This window comes from Cynocephalus volans, chromosome 3, assembly GCF_027409185.1.
Source record: "Cynocephalus volans isolate mCynVol1 chromosome 3, mCynVol1.pri, whole genome shotgun sequence".
Taxonomy (NCBI): Eukaryota; Metazoa; Chordata; class Mammalia; order Dermoptera; family Cynocephalidae; genus Cynocephalus; species Cynocephalus volans.
Genome location: NC_084462.1, coordinates 42,014,270 through 42,028,387, shown reverse-complemented (window position 1 = coordinate 42,028,387; position 14,118 = coordinate 42,014,270). Strand labels below are relative to the sequence as shown.

General features: G+C 36.8%; 1 protein-coding gene and 1 pseudogene across 2 annotated transcripts in view; both read left to right on the top strand.

The window, feature by feature from the left end:
- Positions 1-14,118, top strand: part of TJP1 (tight junction protein 1) — a 252,751-nt gene that overhangs the window by 201,011 nt on the left and 37,622 nt on the right. The window lies entirely within an intron of this gene.
- LOC134371687 (acetoacetyl-CoA synthetase-like) lies at positions 5,257-7,271 on the top strand (annotated as a pseudogene).

Genomic DNA, 14,118 nt, shown 5'->3' with positions numbered 1-14,118 from the left:
TTCAAAAAATTAAAAATAGAACCACCATATGATCTTGCAATCCCACTGCTAGGTGTTTGTCCAAAGGAAATCAAGCACTATCTGGAGGAGTTATCTGCATTCCCATTATTATTATTGTCATTGTGGCATTATTCACAATAACCAAGATATGGAATCGACTTAGATGTACATCAGCAGATGAATAGATAAAGAAAATGTGGTATGTATACATGGTATATATACACACACATGCGCGCACACACAGTGGAATATTATACAGTCTTTAAAAGGAAGGAAATTCTGCCATTTGTAATAAAATGGATGAACCTGGAGGACATTATTCTAAGTGCAATAAGCAAGGCACAGGAAGACAAATACTGCATGATCTCACTTGTGTTGGAATCTAAAAAAGTTGAACTCATAGAAAGTAGTTCTGCTTCACAGAGAGCAGAAGGGTGGTTACCAGGTACCAGAGGCATGGGGAGAAAGGAGGACATGTTGGTCAAAGGGTACAAAGTTTCAGTTATAAGATGAGTAAGTTCTAGAGGCCCAATGAGCAGTATGGTTACTATTGTTAATAATAATGTATTGTATACTTGAAATTTGCTAAACAGTAGTAAGTAGATATTAAGTATTTTCATCAAACACATGAAAAAAGATAACTGTGTGAGATGATGTATATGTTAATTAGATTGTCGTCCTCATTTCACAATTTTTATGTGTATCAAAACAATATATTGCATACTTTAATTATATACAGTGTTTATTTCTCAATTATAACTCAGTAAAGTTGGAAAGAAAAAGACATTCAGATACAGAACTGAAGAGATTGTGGTCTAGGATTGGAGAAGTGATGAGGGACTTACCAGCATAGAGGTGTTAGCTGAAGCCATAAAAGCCACTAAAATTGCTAAGAGAAACAATATGGAGAGAAAGCCAAGAACTAGGCCACAGGGAGCACTTTTGCTTAGAAAGGTGAGGATACGAGGAAAGAGTAAATGAAGAGAGGGGAGTACCTAGGCAGGAGAGAGCTTTCTTAAAGGTTCTCAGAAACCATAGTGAGATGGTTCTTAAAACTATAATTCGCAAAGGTGTTTGGCTTTCTACTAAAATGGGAACTAGTAAGAGAAGAGGATAACTAGTAACTGCTATGAATATGGTTGCAATTATTGTGTTCACTATAGTTTTTAGGTATTTGTGAAGCTGATTCTTTCTAAATTTCAAATTTTAGATTTATATGTCAACTTTGATTTTTATTTTAAGGTTATAATGATTTTTTTTAAAAATATTATGGTATGCCACATGCAGAATTGGCTTAATATCTTATAACTTATGCTTATTTTTAACTGCTGCAGTTTAATATATTAATGCTAAAATCTCCTTGACACAGCACAGATGTTATCAGGAAAAGGACTGCTGCCACAACACCTACACAGTGATATAACTAACACCTTTGATGATTCATGGGAGCAACTATCATTTTAACACATTTCCCACCTAGAAGCCACACTGATATCAAGCAATTTGGATGTGATTTGTGATCTCCCATTTAAAAAGATATTAATCAAAATCTCAAAATCTTGTCCATTTGTTTTGATTATAAGCAAATTGTAAATCTTAGATAGTTCTTTTTGACATCTACTTTTTTCGTTTAGATTTTCTAAACACTTGACATCTGTAACCTTAACTTAAAACTTGAAGAGGTGTTTTGTTTTGTTTCTATCATTTTTATGTTATATTGGGGTGTTTTACTTCTTCTCTTAGGAGCCTTAAGTAGTCTTATGGGTAGCACCAGTTATATGGGAACGTTTAAAAATACAGAATCCTGGGGCCTACTCTCAGTTTATCGGAAACAGAGGTAGGGAATACCTTTTTTTAAGCTTCTGTGCACTCCCGGATTTGGGAACCACAGGTTAGAAAGAGAGCATGTAAAAGAAAAGGTAGTACTTCAACTGTAGGAGGAAAAAAGTCTTCAAATTCTTTCCAGATTTTTGTGGTGAGAATTTCTGAAACTTCAGTAACCTCCCTATGGACAGTTGCTTAAAGATTTCATATTCCCCCTATAGTTAATCTTAAAATTCAAATAATAGTGGAGTTTTAATTTAGAGGATACCTTGCATTTTGAGGAACAATTTAGATACATTATAAGAGTAAAATGCTAGTACTACAAAACACCATGAGACCTCTATATAGTCTATTATTTTTATTTAATTTCGCTTGTATAAATGTCTTTGTTTTATAAATGTTATTTAAATTTTTGTTTTTAAAGAAGTGATATCAAACTGACTTGGTCTCTGTGAGAAAAGTTTCAATTTACTGTATAAAGAAGTCTGTCTTGGTAAGCATCAGCCCTGCTGTGTTCTCTTCCTAGATTTCTGAATATTTTTGTATGTCTTTAGATTATCTGCTGATCTCTTCATTTTGTGAAAGGCGATAGAACATAGCAATTTCTTTGGGCTTTGGAGACAGACTTCCTGGGTTCAAGTCCTGGCCTGCCATTGGTTGCTTGCATAACTTTGAAACCTCTCTGCTTCAGTGTCCTCATCTGCGGTAAAGTAGGCAGGTCGTGCATCACAAAGTTGTCTTCAGAATTAAATCAATTGCAATACCTGGCACAAGTGTTTGCTACTATCATTATTATGGTGATTAGTAGTAGTTAGAGTTTTCAAATGCTTCCACATCTGCTCATATTTAGCCATTTCTACAAAGATTTCCTCACTCTGTAGGTAAAGTTGAGAGATTGTGGTAAAGTCCAGGGTTACAGAGTTGATGAGGGATTGGGGCCAGGATTAAAGCTCTTGTTCTTTTAACTCAAATCTTTGACCTTGCTGGTGTAGAGAAAGAAAGAAAGTAGCTTAATTGCTACTTAATCTTCAGGGAACAAAAATCTATAAACAGTTCCATTGTTGTAATGACCTACTTATGTTCCTCTGCGTGATAGTGTTTTCTTAGAGAGCAAATGTATGGAGAGAATTCTGAGAAAAACACATGAGGTTGTTCTTCATTATAACTAGATGAGGAAAGTGCCCTCACTGTTTTCTAGGACAAGGGTTGGCAGACTATAGCCTACAGGCCAAATACAGCCTGCTGTCTTGTTTCGTAAGTAAAGTTTTATTGGAAACCTATCCTACAGTGGCATAATTCAGAAGTTGTAACAGAGAGACTATACAGCCAAGAGAGCCACTTACAGAAAAAGTGTACCAATCTCAGGTCTAGAGTTTTTGTTTTTAAATTAAAAGATAATTACATGCATAGAGAGAATTATTAGTGATTTTCTTATACCTTCATGTGTGCTGCTGGGCTTGTTTGCTTTGTTTTATATTTTATTCAGTATTGCTTCAGAGCCCACTCTGGGTTAAGACTTTTGCACTGTAGGAACTGGGAATACTGAGAGAGTCCGCAGTTAATGGTGGCACTGTTTCTTGATGATTACCAAGTAGTTGTCACTGAAAAGATTATTTCATTGATCTTACGGTAGTCCCTGAATAACTAGAGAATATTTGATTTGCAGGGCATGTTCTGAGGCTCTGTTTGGTTATATTGTATTCTCCCTGGTATTTACAGTTAATTTGACAGACTGGTTTTATGGCTTTTCCTTCTAGGGGAACAACATATATTTACCTTTTTTGTTCTGTAAACCTTTATAAATGTGACTGGTGCTATTGATTAATCATAAACAGGTGCAATATTGAAAAAATTTTAATACAGTAAAAGCTCAGACTAATAGAATAAGGTCGAACTGTGAAAGATTTGGATTGTTAAGATTTACATTTTGTATTACACCCAGTCATTCCATGAAGTTGATAATGTTTATCTAAGGCTTAAGCTGTTGTCTAAAGTGTTTAGGGAATGTGTTTTAACAAATAGAAAAACAGTCTAATTTATATTTAGCATTATCCATTTTGTGAAAATGGTTGCTTCGGAAGTTCTTGAGAGCAGTGCTATTTTCAAAAGGTTGAAACTGTAAAAATTTAAAATACTCTCTTTATTAATTGTTTATTTCTCCTGAGAGAAATGCCTCCACTAAATTCTGAATCTAGTAATGTTAGCTTTGCTATGGCTTATAACAAATACATGATAGTAAAATCAAATTTTATGAATGAAAAATTTCTATCCTAAATCCAAGTGTTAAGCCAAGTTAAGATCATATATTTGGGATCAAAACCTTTTATCTATACAAGTCACCCATATTATCAGTTTTCTAAGAGTGCTAGGGAATTCCTGATACATGTGCACATAGGGCATATATCTGCTTAATACCTCACAGAACTCTTGGCTTTTAAATTAAAGTTCTAGGGTTATTTACATACCTTACTTCTCCTTTAACCTTTCATAATTGTTTTCTTTGATATTAGAAGAGCTATAAGTATTCTTTTATCCTACTACATATAGTTTCTGTCAGATATTGCTTAGTTCTTTTTGGAACATACGTGAAACTTTCCCAGTAGGCTGAAAATTATTGTTGAAACATTCTAATATATCAATTGAACGTATTTTTTATAATTTCAAATGTGGAAAAGTGACTGTCTTTTCACTTTTAGATTTTATTTACTAATCTTCGGTTTAAGTAAAAATGGTTTTGTACCTCCAATTTGATAGGTGCCTTATTCTAAGCAAGAATTACCAAAGATATTATTGGTAATTAATTTGGTGTAGGCAGTACTACATTTTCTTTTTCAGACACACTGTCAAGTCCTTTACCTTTGTTTTTGTGGGGGTTTTTGGTTGGTTGGTTGGTTTTTCTGTTTCTCCTTCATCGGTGAAAAATAGAAAGGGCCGGGTAGAAGGATAGGCTTCATTAAGTGTCTCAATGAGATTAATCAACTGATTGATGACTTTTATTCCATGGCTCCTTTGCCTTACAACTTGACTGATGCAGTTGGTTTTGAGTGATCAACAGATGGCATAGTGAATGTTCAGTAGTGAAGACTGAGAGATTTTTTTTGAACCAGTAATTCGGACACTATCTTGCTATTTCTTCTTTTAACAAATATTTATCAATATCATGTATATGTTATCAGCATATGATTATAAATGTCCTGAACAAACTAGTCAAGATCCCTGCTGTTATAGACATTATATCCAAATGATGAAAGCAGATAAATAAGTTTGAAAATATGAAAAAATAATTTCTATTAGTGGGAAATGCTATAAAGAATTTAAGGCCGCCACCCTGCCCATCTGGCAACCCCAGCTGGGTCCCTGCTGCAGCCCTGGCCACCCTGCCACAGCCATGTCCAAGGAGGTGTGGGCCAGGTTAGGGAAGATCCTGGAGTGATGTGGGAGCCTGACAGAAGGAAGAGCACATAGATGGACCGCTTCTAGTTAGCACTGGAGAATTATGATGACTTGTACCATTGGTCAGTTGAATCATATTCAGACTTCTGGGCAGAGTTCCAGAAATTCCTTGGAATTGCCGTCTCACACATGTATGATGAGGTTGTGGACCCAGATGTGGACAGGGGATCACAGATGTCCCCGAGTGGTTCAAAGGCAGTTGTCTGAACTATGCAGAAAACCTCCTGTGGCACAAAGAAAATGACATAGTTACCCTTTCTGTTGCAAGGGAAGGTGAAGAGGAAATTGTGAAGGTGACTTTTGAAGAGTTGAGGTGGCTTTGTTTGCTGCAGCCATGAGGAGAATGGGTATGAAAAAGGGAGACCGGGTTGTTGGTTATTTACCCAACAGTGTGCACACAGTGGAAGTGATGCTGGCCATAGCACATATCAGTGCCATCTGGAGCTCCATATCTCTGTGCTTCAGTGTGAATGGTATCCTGGACCAGTTTTCACAAATTAGCCAAAGTTCACTTCTCTGGGGAAGCTGTTGTCTACAGTGGCAAAGAGCACAGACACATGGGCTGGCTACAGCAGGTGGTCAGAAGACTACCAGATTTGAAAAAAGTGGTGGTGATTCCTCACATTACCTCTAGGGAGAAGATGGACATTTCAAAGATTCCAAATAGCATGTTCCTGGGTGATTTTCTTCCATCCAGGCAGGCGAGCCAGCCCCCCCAGCTAGAGTTCAAGCAGCTGCCCTTCGGCCACTCTCTCTTCATCATGTTTTCGTCGGGCACGACTGGAGCACCCAAGTGCATAGTGCATTCCGTGGGGGTATCCTCATCCAGCACCTGAAGGAACACATGCTTCACGGTGACATGACCAGCAGCGACATCCTCCTGTACTACACCACGGTTGGCTGGATGGTGTCCGCTCTTGCCATGTGAGCATCTGTGGTCTCGTATGACAGCTCCCCCTGGTCCTGATGCCCAACATGCTTTGGGACCTGGTTGACAGGATAGGCATCACCATCCTGGGAATGGGTGCCAAGTGGCTGTCCGTGCTCAAAGAGAAAGACGTGAAGCCAGTGGAAACCCACAGTCTCCAGATGTTTCTCAGGATCCTGTCTACTGGGTTCCTCCTGAAAGCCCAAAGCCACGAGTATGGCTACAAAAATAAGAGCAGTGTTCTGCTGGACTCCATCTCAGGCAGCATTGACATCATCTCCTGCTTCATGGGCAAGAATTCTTTTCCTGTGTATAAAGGGGAGATTCAGGCCTGGAACCTGGGCATGGCCGTGGAATGTGGAAGGAAGGACCTTTTGGAGAGAAAGTGGCAACCTGGTATGTACTAAGCTGCTTCCCTGCCAGCCTACACACTTCTGGAACAATAAGAATGGCAACAAGTACAGGAACGTGTATTTCTCCAAATTCCCAGATATCTGGGTGCACAGCAACCACCGCAGAATCAACCCCAAGACCAGGGACATTGTTCTGCTTTGCTGGAGTGACAGCATACTCAACCCCAACAGAGTGCGGTTTGGCAGCTCGGAAACTACAGTGTTGTAGAAGTCTTCGAGGAGGTGATGGACAGCTTGTGTGTCCCCCAGTATAACAAGGATGGGAGGAGAGGGTGCTTCTCTTCCTGAAGATGGCTTCTGAGCACACATTCTGGCCTGATTTGGTGAAGAGGATCCACAAGGACCTCCGTGTGGGCTTGTCTATGCGACATGTCCCCAACATCATCCTGGAAACCAGGGGCATCCTGTACACACTCAATGGCAAAAAAGTGGAAGTGGCTGTGAAGAAGATCATCGCTGGAAAAGCCATAGAATATCATGGGACTTTCTCAAATCCTGAGGCCCTAGATTTCAGAACTACAGGACTTCTGAATCGGACTGGCTTGCATGTCATTCAGCCACACGTGTGCACTGGAACTCTATTTATATGTTCCAGAAATTACTTGGAAACCTACAGCTGTTTTAAAAGTAAATTTGCAGCAAGTGCTCCGTAGGCTTGGGGAAGAATCACTTCTGTTTTGTTGCAGTTAAATCTGGTGGGTGCCTGGGTCTTCTGCTTGCGAGAATGGGATCCTGCCCTTCAGAGACCCAAAGGAGACGTCTGTCTACGTGTGCCACTGCTTTGGGAGTATGTGTGTCTTTGCCCACCCAGTGAGGAGGGGGCACTGTTGTGGAGCTGGCTGGGGTTCTGGTGACAGACAGCACATCCCTGAGGAGCAATCTAGCCTTCAGCCTCATGATCCCCTTGTCTGCTTCGCTCTGGTAAGGTGTAAATCATTTCTTCCCTTTCCCTCGATCTCCCAGCACTCCAGTTTCTCTCAGGGCCCATCCAGCCACTGCTGAGCATCAGCTTGTACAAGCAAGGGACTCTCAGGTATGACTTAACACCAGCTTTTCACAGCTGACCATTAGGACCCTGAAGGATGACCATGAGTCATCTGTGTCATGGATGGAATACGGTTCCTGGTAAGCCATGTGTTACAGTCTAAACATACAGCGCCACCCCTCTAGTGGAAAGTTCCCTCTAAAGAACCAGTGAATTTCACTATTTAATAGTGTCTCTTTATTGCACAGACTTTGAATGGTTTAAAAATGTTTTTAATGTTAATTGAGTGGTATATAGAGGTCTTTGAGCACTGGACATCCACCCTGCGTTCCTCTTGGGGGTGCTGGGAGAGCCTCCAGGCTGTATGTCCAGGCAGTGTGGTCACCGTGGGTCCTGGAGACAGGCGCTCAGCCAGGCCCCAGGAGGAGGTGGCATCGCTGTACTTCCTCCACCTGAGGGTTCTTAGAATGTTCGTATGGAAATTGTCATTGCATTTGTAAATCAAGTCACAGGTGTTGATAGTCAGGTGGTTTTTATGTACTTTTCAGTTCAGCATATTAGCATATGTCAATAATCCTGATGTTCATTTTTGTGTTTTTTTAAACTGAGCACAATGAAATACTTTTTTGAATCCTTTTTCTTACGGATTATAAAATTATAGGGAAAAGAGGAATTTTAAGCAAATAAATGTGTGTGTGTGTGTGTGTGTGTGTATGTGCGCGCGCGCGCGCGCGCGCGCGCGCGTGCATGTACCTGTACAAAAAAAAATTTTTTTTCAGTTGTGTGATAGTGAAGAGAGAGGGGACAGTATCATATAACAATGCTCAGGGAAGAAGGCTTCTCTGAGGCCATATCATCTTGAAATAGATAAGAAAGAGCCATCCAGATGAAGATCACTCCGAAATAAGACAGCATGTGCTGTTTTTGAGATGGAAATACCCCTGCCCTCTTGGAAGAACAGCAAGATGACCCATGTGACTGGAACTCAAGAGCAAAGGAGAGAATGGTTTGGAGTTCCAAGAACTGTTTTTCTCTGTTTTGGAAAAAGTGGATTTTTTTAAAGGAGAACATGAAAGATGTTTTTTTCTTCTTTTTCTTTTTTTTTTTAAGTCATCTGTTATTTGAAATATTACTAAGTGCTTTTTTAGTAAAATGTTTGATCTAACATGTTAAAGTGAGTGGAACATTGATGACCCATCCTGAACTTTTGTGAGCCAACTGTTATTTTCAATCCTTGGGAATTTTAGGTTACTATATTGAAATTCCAACCTGAGGTTTTGTTTTTTATATGCTTTGTGGGGGGAAAGACTGAAGGAGTACCATAGTTGATGGGTTTCCGTTGTAACAGTGTGTTCAGTGATTGCTGATAGATTTAAACCCTTAAGAGATCATGGATCTAATGGCAAAAAGGCAGGCTTAAATATTATACCTTATATATAGTATTTAAAAAGTAAAAGTGTAAATTTTATCTACTCCATCAACTGATAATTTTTTTCTTCTACAAGTACAATACAAAAAATATGAAATTCAAAAACAGACTGTTCCACTCGTTCAATGTGTAAAAGTAGTGAATGTATGAAAAATCTCATTTCCAAATTTAAAAAATGTAGGACAATCATCTATTCCTTTTGAGAGGATCTTAATAAATAAGATTACTATAACATTGGTCTCCAGTTATAAAATTTACCAAACATACCACACAACCAAAGGGCTGTTTACTTTGAGTATTAATCAAAATAAACATTATACCACCTATGAAGGCCTAACAACACTATCCCTTAAGTGAGAAAAAGATCCTCTCATTTCCACAAAAATTATGCTTTTGAACAGCAGATCTGTTTTCCCTCTAATTAGGATGGAATAGGCTAGTCACAATAACCAACATGTAAGGCAAGAAACTGTACAACATAGTAAGGTTTGTAAAGACATGTATCTAGATTATTGCTTGAAAACCACTTGTCAAAATGAAATATTTCTCATTTTTTTCAAAAGCATACACATGCACACGTATATTTCTAGAAAATAGATTACATGTAAAGAACAACTTATTGTGAGAAATTAGCTTACAAATACAACATAGTGGATATAGGGTAATTATTGTCCCTGCCTTCTCAGTATACTTCCTGGGCAACTTTTCTCACTTATATGCCCAAGTACCAGCTCAGAATCTGTATATATCTTCTGCTTTCTCATCCCTAGAATTTTTTGTGTGCCAGTCCAGAAAGAATTTTTTAATTGCTATCAAGGAACATCTTCAGTGTGTAAATATCGATTTGTTTCTATATAAAATTTAGAGAATCAACAATGGCTGTAACATTCTGAGGATATTCGCCCTCTAGGGTGCTTAGGAAAGCCATTCATGGGTAATTGTATCATTGGAGACATTGAGTCTCTGGGGCACGCTATGGGGCACGCTGCTGGCCACCGCGTACTTTTGCTGCTGTGCACTGCAGGAGCACTCTGAGGGGAACACACCCTTCCTCCTGTAGTGTCTCTCTAAGTCCCTCTGCTGACCAAGTTGTCCGTCCTCCACCCTTTGCCTACACTAAGTGGCCCCAAACAGTTGTGATTTTACACCTGAAGTTTTTCACCTAAAACAGTCTGTTACTTTTTGCTGGTCTGATTGTGTGTGTTATTCTGCTACTCTTTTCTGACACGTGAGTTGGGTAAAACTTAAGGCTCTGTTTACAATGAGTCCATTTATATGAACTATAAAAATTCTCTTCAGAGACTCCTTTCCACACTCTTTGTCTAACACTGTCTTCTATAGAGCTTTTAACCACCTCAACACTTGTAGATGAATGTGTGGGTCATTACTATTAGATTGATATGTGCAAGTTAAAAATCTAAAAATCGAAACCTATCTCCTTTTCTTCTGGAGAAAAACAGAAATGCTATAAGAGAGTCTTGAGGTACCTTAGAATGCCTGAAATTTATTTCTAGGCTACTAGAGCTGGAGTATTGCAGTTAAATATGAGTCTGACTCAGAACATAGATGGTTTTTATATAAAGTCAGCTTTCCTTGTAATAGCAAAAATTAATTTTTAAAGCTTAAATACTATTTGAGAGCCATTAAGGTAACAAGGATGATTTGGAGGAAAATGTATTTTTATTATAACAGCCTGACCAGTATTTTTAGAAATTACCACTGATTGTAGATTAATTCCATGTGTGTAAATTCAGTTTTTGTCTTGACTTAGTGGTCACATTTACTCATAATAGAACATTTTCAGTGTTTGAAAACATTGTATACTGTAACTCAAGATATACATTTCTCAACACATAATCATATGCCACGACAAATGTAAAGCATTTGAAATGTGGCCAGTTCAAATTGAGATTTATTGTAAGTGTGATTTTGAAGACTGAGTACATAAAAAATAAAGTAAAATACCTCATTAATAATTTATATTAATTACATGCTATAGTAATATTTTAGATACATTGGTTTAAATAAAATTTAGTAATTGATTCCCCTCATTTAATGTGGATTCTAGAAGATTATAAATTATATAATTGACTCACTTTATAATTCTGTTAAACAGCACTGCTGTAGATATTGTATTATTGAATAATGCTTCCATCTCTTGGTTAATAATGGAAATGCACTAAGAAGAGCAATAATTTTCCAGATATTAATTGTATGAAAAATTTAACAGAATGGTGTGAGTTTCATCCATGAAATATTATTCTTAAAGGCTGATTGCTTTAAGTCATAATAATTATATCACAGGACAAAAAAGTGATAGTGGCGTATAAAAAGTAGCCAAAGATGGGAATACTGGCAGGCATTTTGTGTAATATGAGGAGCAAGGGCCCTAATTGTATGACAAACAACCATCTGTTAGTTATCATTGGGAAGAGCATTTGAGTTAAAATACTGTATTTGTAAGGTAGATACCAAGATTAGTCACGTTTTGAATTTTGGAAGAAAGAAGAAAATTAATTGAAATTATTTGCTTTTGTTATCTTTTTAAAGCAAATAGTTTACATTCTGCTTGTTGCAGAACAACAGATATCTATAGAACTGTTCAAATTATATAGTTCTTTAAAGGGGAACCCTCCTACACTGTTGGTGGAACTGTAAATTAGTATAGCCATTATGGAAAACAATATGGAGATTCCTCAAACAAAACTACAGATAGATCCAGCAATCCCATTTCTGGGTATATACCCAAAGGAATGGAAATCATCATGTCGAAGGGGATGCCTGCACTCCAGTATTTATTGCAGCTCTGTTTGCAGTAGCCAAGAGTTGGAACCAACTTTAAATGACTATCGAGAGATGACTGGATGAGAAAAGTGTGGTGGTATATGTACTAAATGGAATACTACTCTGCCATAAAAATGAATGAAATTCTGCCACTCACAGCAACATGGATGAACTTAGAGAAAATTATGTTAAGCAAAATAAGCCAGGCACAGAAAGAGAAATACCACATGGCCTCACTCATAAGTGGGAGCTATTAAAAAAAAAAAAAAAACAATCACAGTAATTCCTTGGCTTTCAAAAGGAGAGAACATTACTGAGGCCATCAGAGGTGGGAAGAGGGAGGGAGGTTTATTGAGAAATTGGTACAGGGCCACAAAAAATGGTTACATTGTGTAATGATAAATATAGTAAAAAAATAATAAAACTAAAATTGTTCTTGAATGTCATTACTTTAATATATATATATATATAATTTGTAATTTTTAATGCAAAAAATGCAGGGAGAATTTACTATTTTGTACTGCCATTAATCTAAGGAGCAGAGTGCAATTAGGGGATAAAGCTTAATTATGTTTATTTATACTTAGCTAATTGTGATATGTTATTACGTAAGCAGTGGCTAAAACTTTTGACCTTTTATGATTGAAAAGCAGCTCATTCTGATTTGAACTAGAAAATATCTTGACTTTTTAAAATATATTTCTTAAAAGACTGTTTTACTTACGTGTAGCTTAGATATGTAATTTAAAAGTAGAATACACCCACACAATGGTTAAATAACCATGAAAATAGAAACTGAAAAGTGCTTACATTTTACCCCTTTGGTGAAAAATGTGGGAATAAACGTTTTCTTGATAAGAGATTGCTAATAATAAGTATTAATTAAAACCAAATTCTTTGTGTAAAGTTAATATTTATTTTAAAAGTAGTTTTCAATCTTTTCAGTTTTTATAAGTAATATATAAATATATTCTTGTAAAAATTGAAATAGTAGAGATAAATCTAAAATTCCTCCCAGCTACTGTTTTGGCTGCTTCTCTCTCCCAGGTGAACCACTGTTGCCTATTTGGTTATGTCCATCTAGGTCTTTTTTTACACATGGGCATGTATGAACATGTCTGTCTGTGTAGGTATACGCATATATAGAGAATTTTTTAAATACCTAAATGATGTCACACCATATGTATTCTGTAATTTGTGCATCTTAGCATTTTGTTTGGGAGTTATTTTCATGTCTGTACATGTAGATCTATTTTACTATAACTTATTTTAATAGTTTTTCTCTTCAGTTATAAAAATAATGTATGCTTTTTGGAACAAGGAGAATATACCAACTCCACTTCACCCCCAGTTCCCACTCCTCTTGAATTAAGCCTTTCTCCCCATTTCTACAGGCATTTAGCAAGATATATAGAGTTTGGATTTTTTTAATAATTAAAAAAGATCAGCCTCTGCAATTATTTCCCAGCTAGCTTATTTCAACTTAACAATACAAAATGAACATGCTTCCAGTTTATTCTTTTGATAAGAAGCTTTCCATAATATGGAAAATCTATTTCTGTGTTTCTGCCTGTGCACGCAACATTGCAGTAAGCATCTTTGTACATGATTTTTTATATTGGTCCTTTTTATTTCTAAAGTGGTCAAAGAGTATGTTTGTGTTTAAAAATTTTTGTGGATAATGACAGATTACTTTTCAAAAGTAAAGTGTGAGAGTACACTTGTTCCTCTGAATCCCATGTTTACCAGTCTGATGGTTGCTAAGTTGTAACTCCTAATTTGAATTGATATTTTCCTAGAAGTTGAGTGTAGTGTCTTTTCATAAGAGTATTGACCATTGGATTTGACTTAGTAAATTGCCTGGTTCATTTTTCTTCCTCATTGTTCCGTTGGGCTGATCTTTTTCATCAGTTAGTAATAGCACTTTTGGCAAATGTGTTGCAAATATGTCTTTATAATATCTTTTCCTGTGCAATTAAAAAAATTTAATCTAGTCAGATATTTTCATCTTTCCTTTATGGCTTCTGGATATCTATCTTGCTTATGAAAGTCTCCCACTTCTAAAGTTTGTCTGAGATTGTACAGATTTTCTCTAGGAGTTTTGGAAATTTTAATGCTATTGTTACTGGCATATTTTTTCCTTTTTATTTCCATATGATTATTGATACTGAGAAAAAACATCTGTTGATTTTTTTTAAACGTAATTAAAATTCTCTTAATTCAGATAATTTTTTAGTAGTCTTTAATACTCACTAAATTTTTTCCCCAATATCTCATGGTTATATTACCTGAGTCTTCAAAA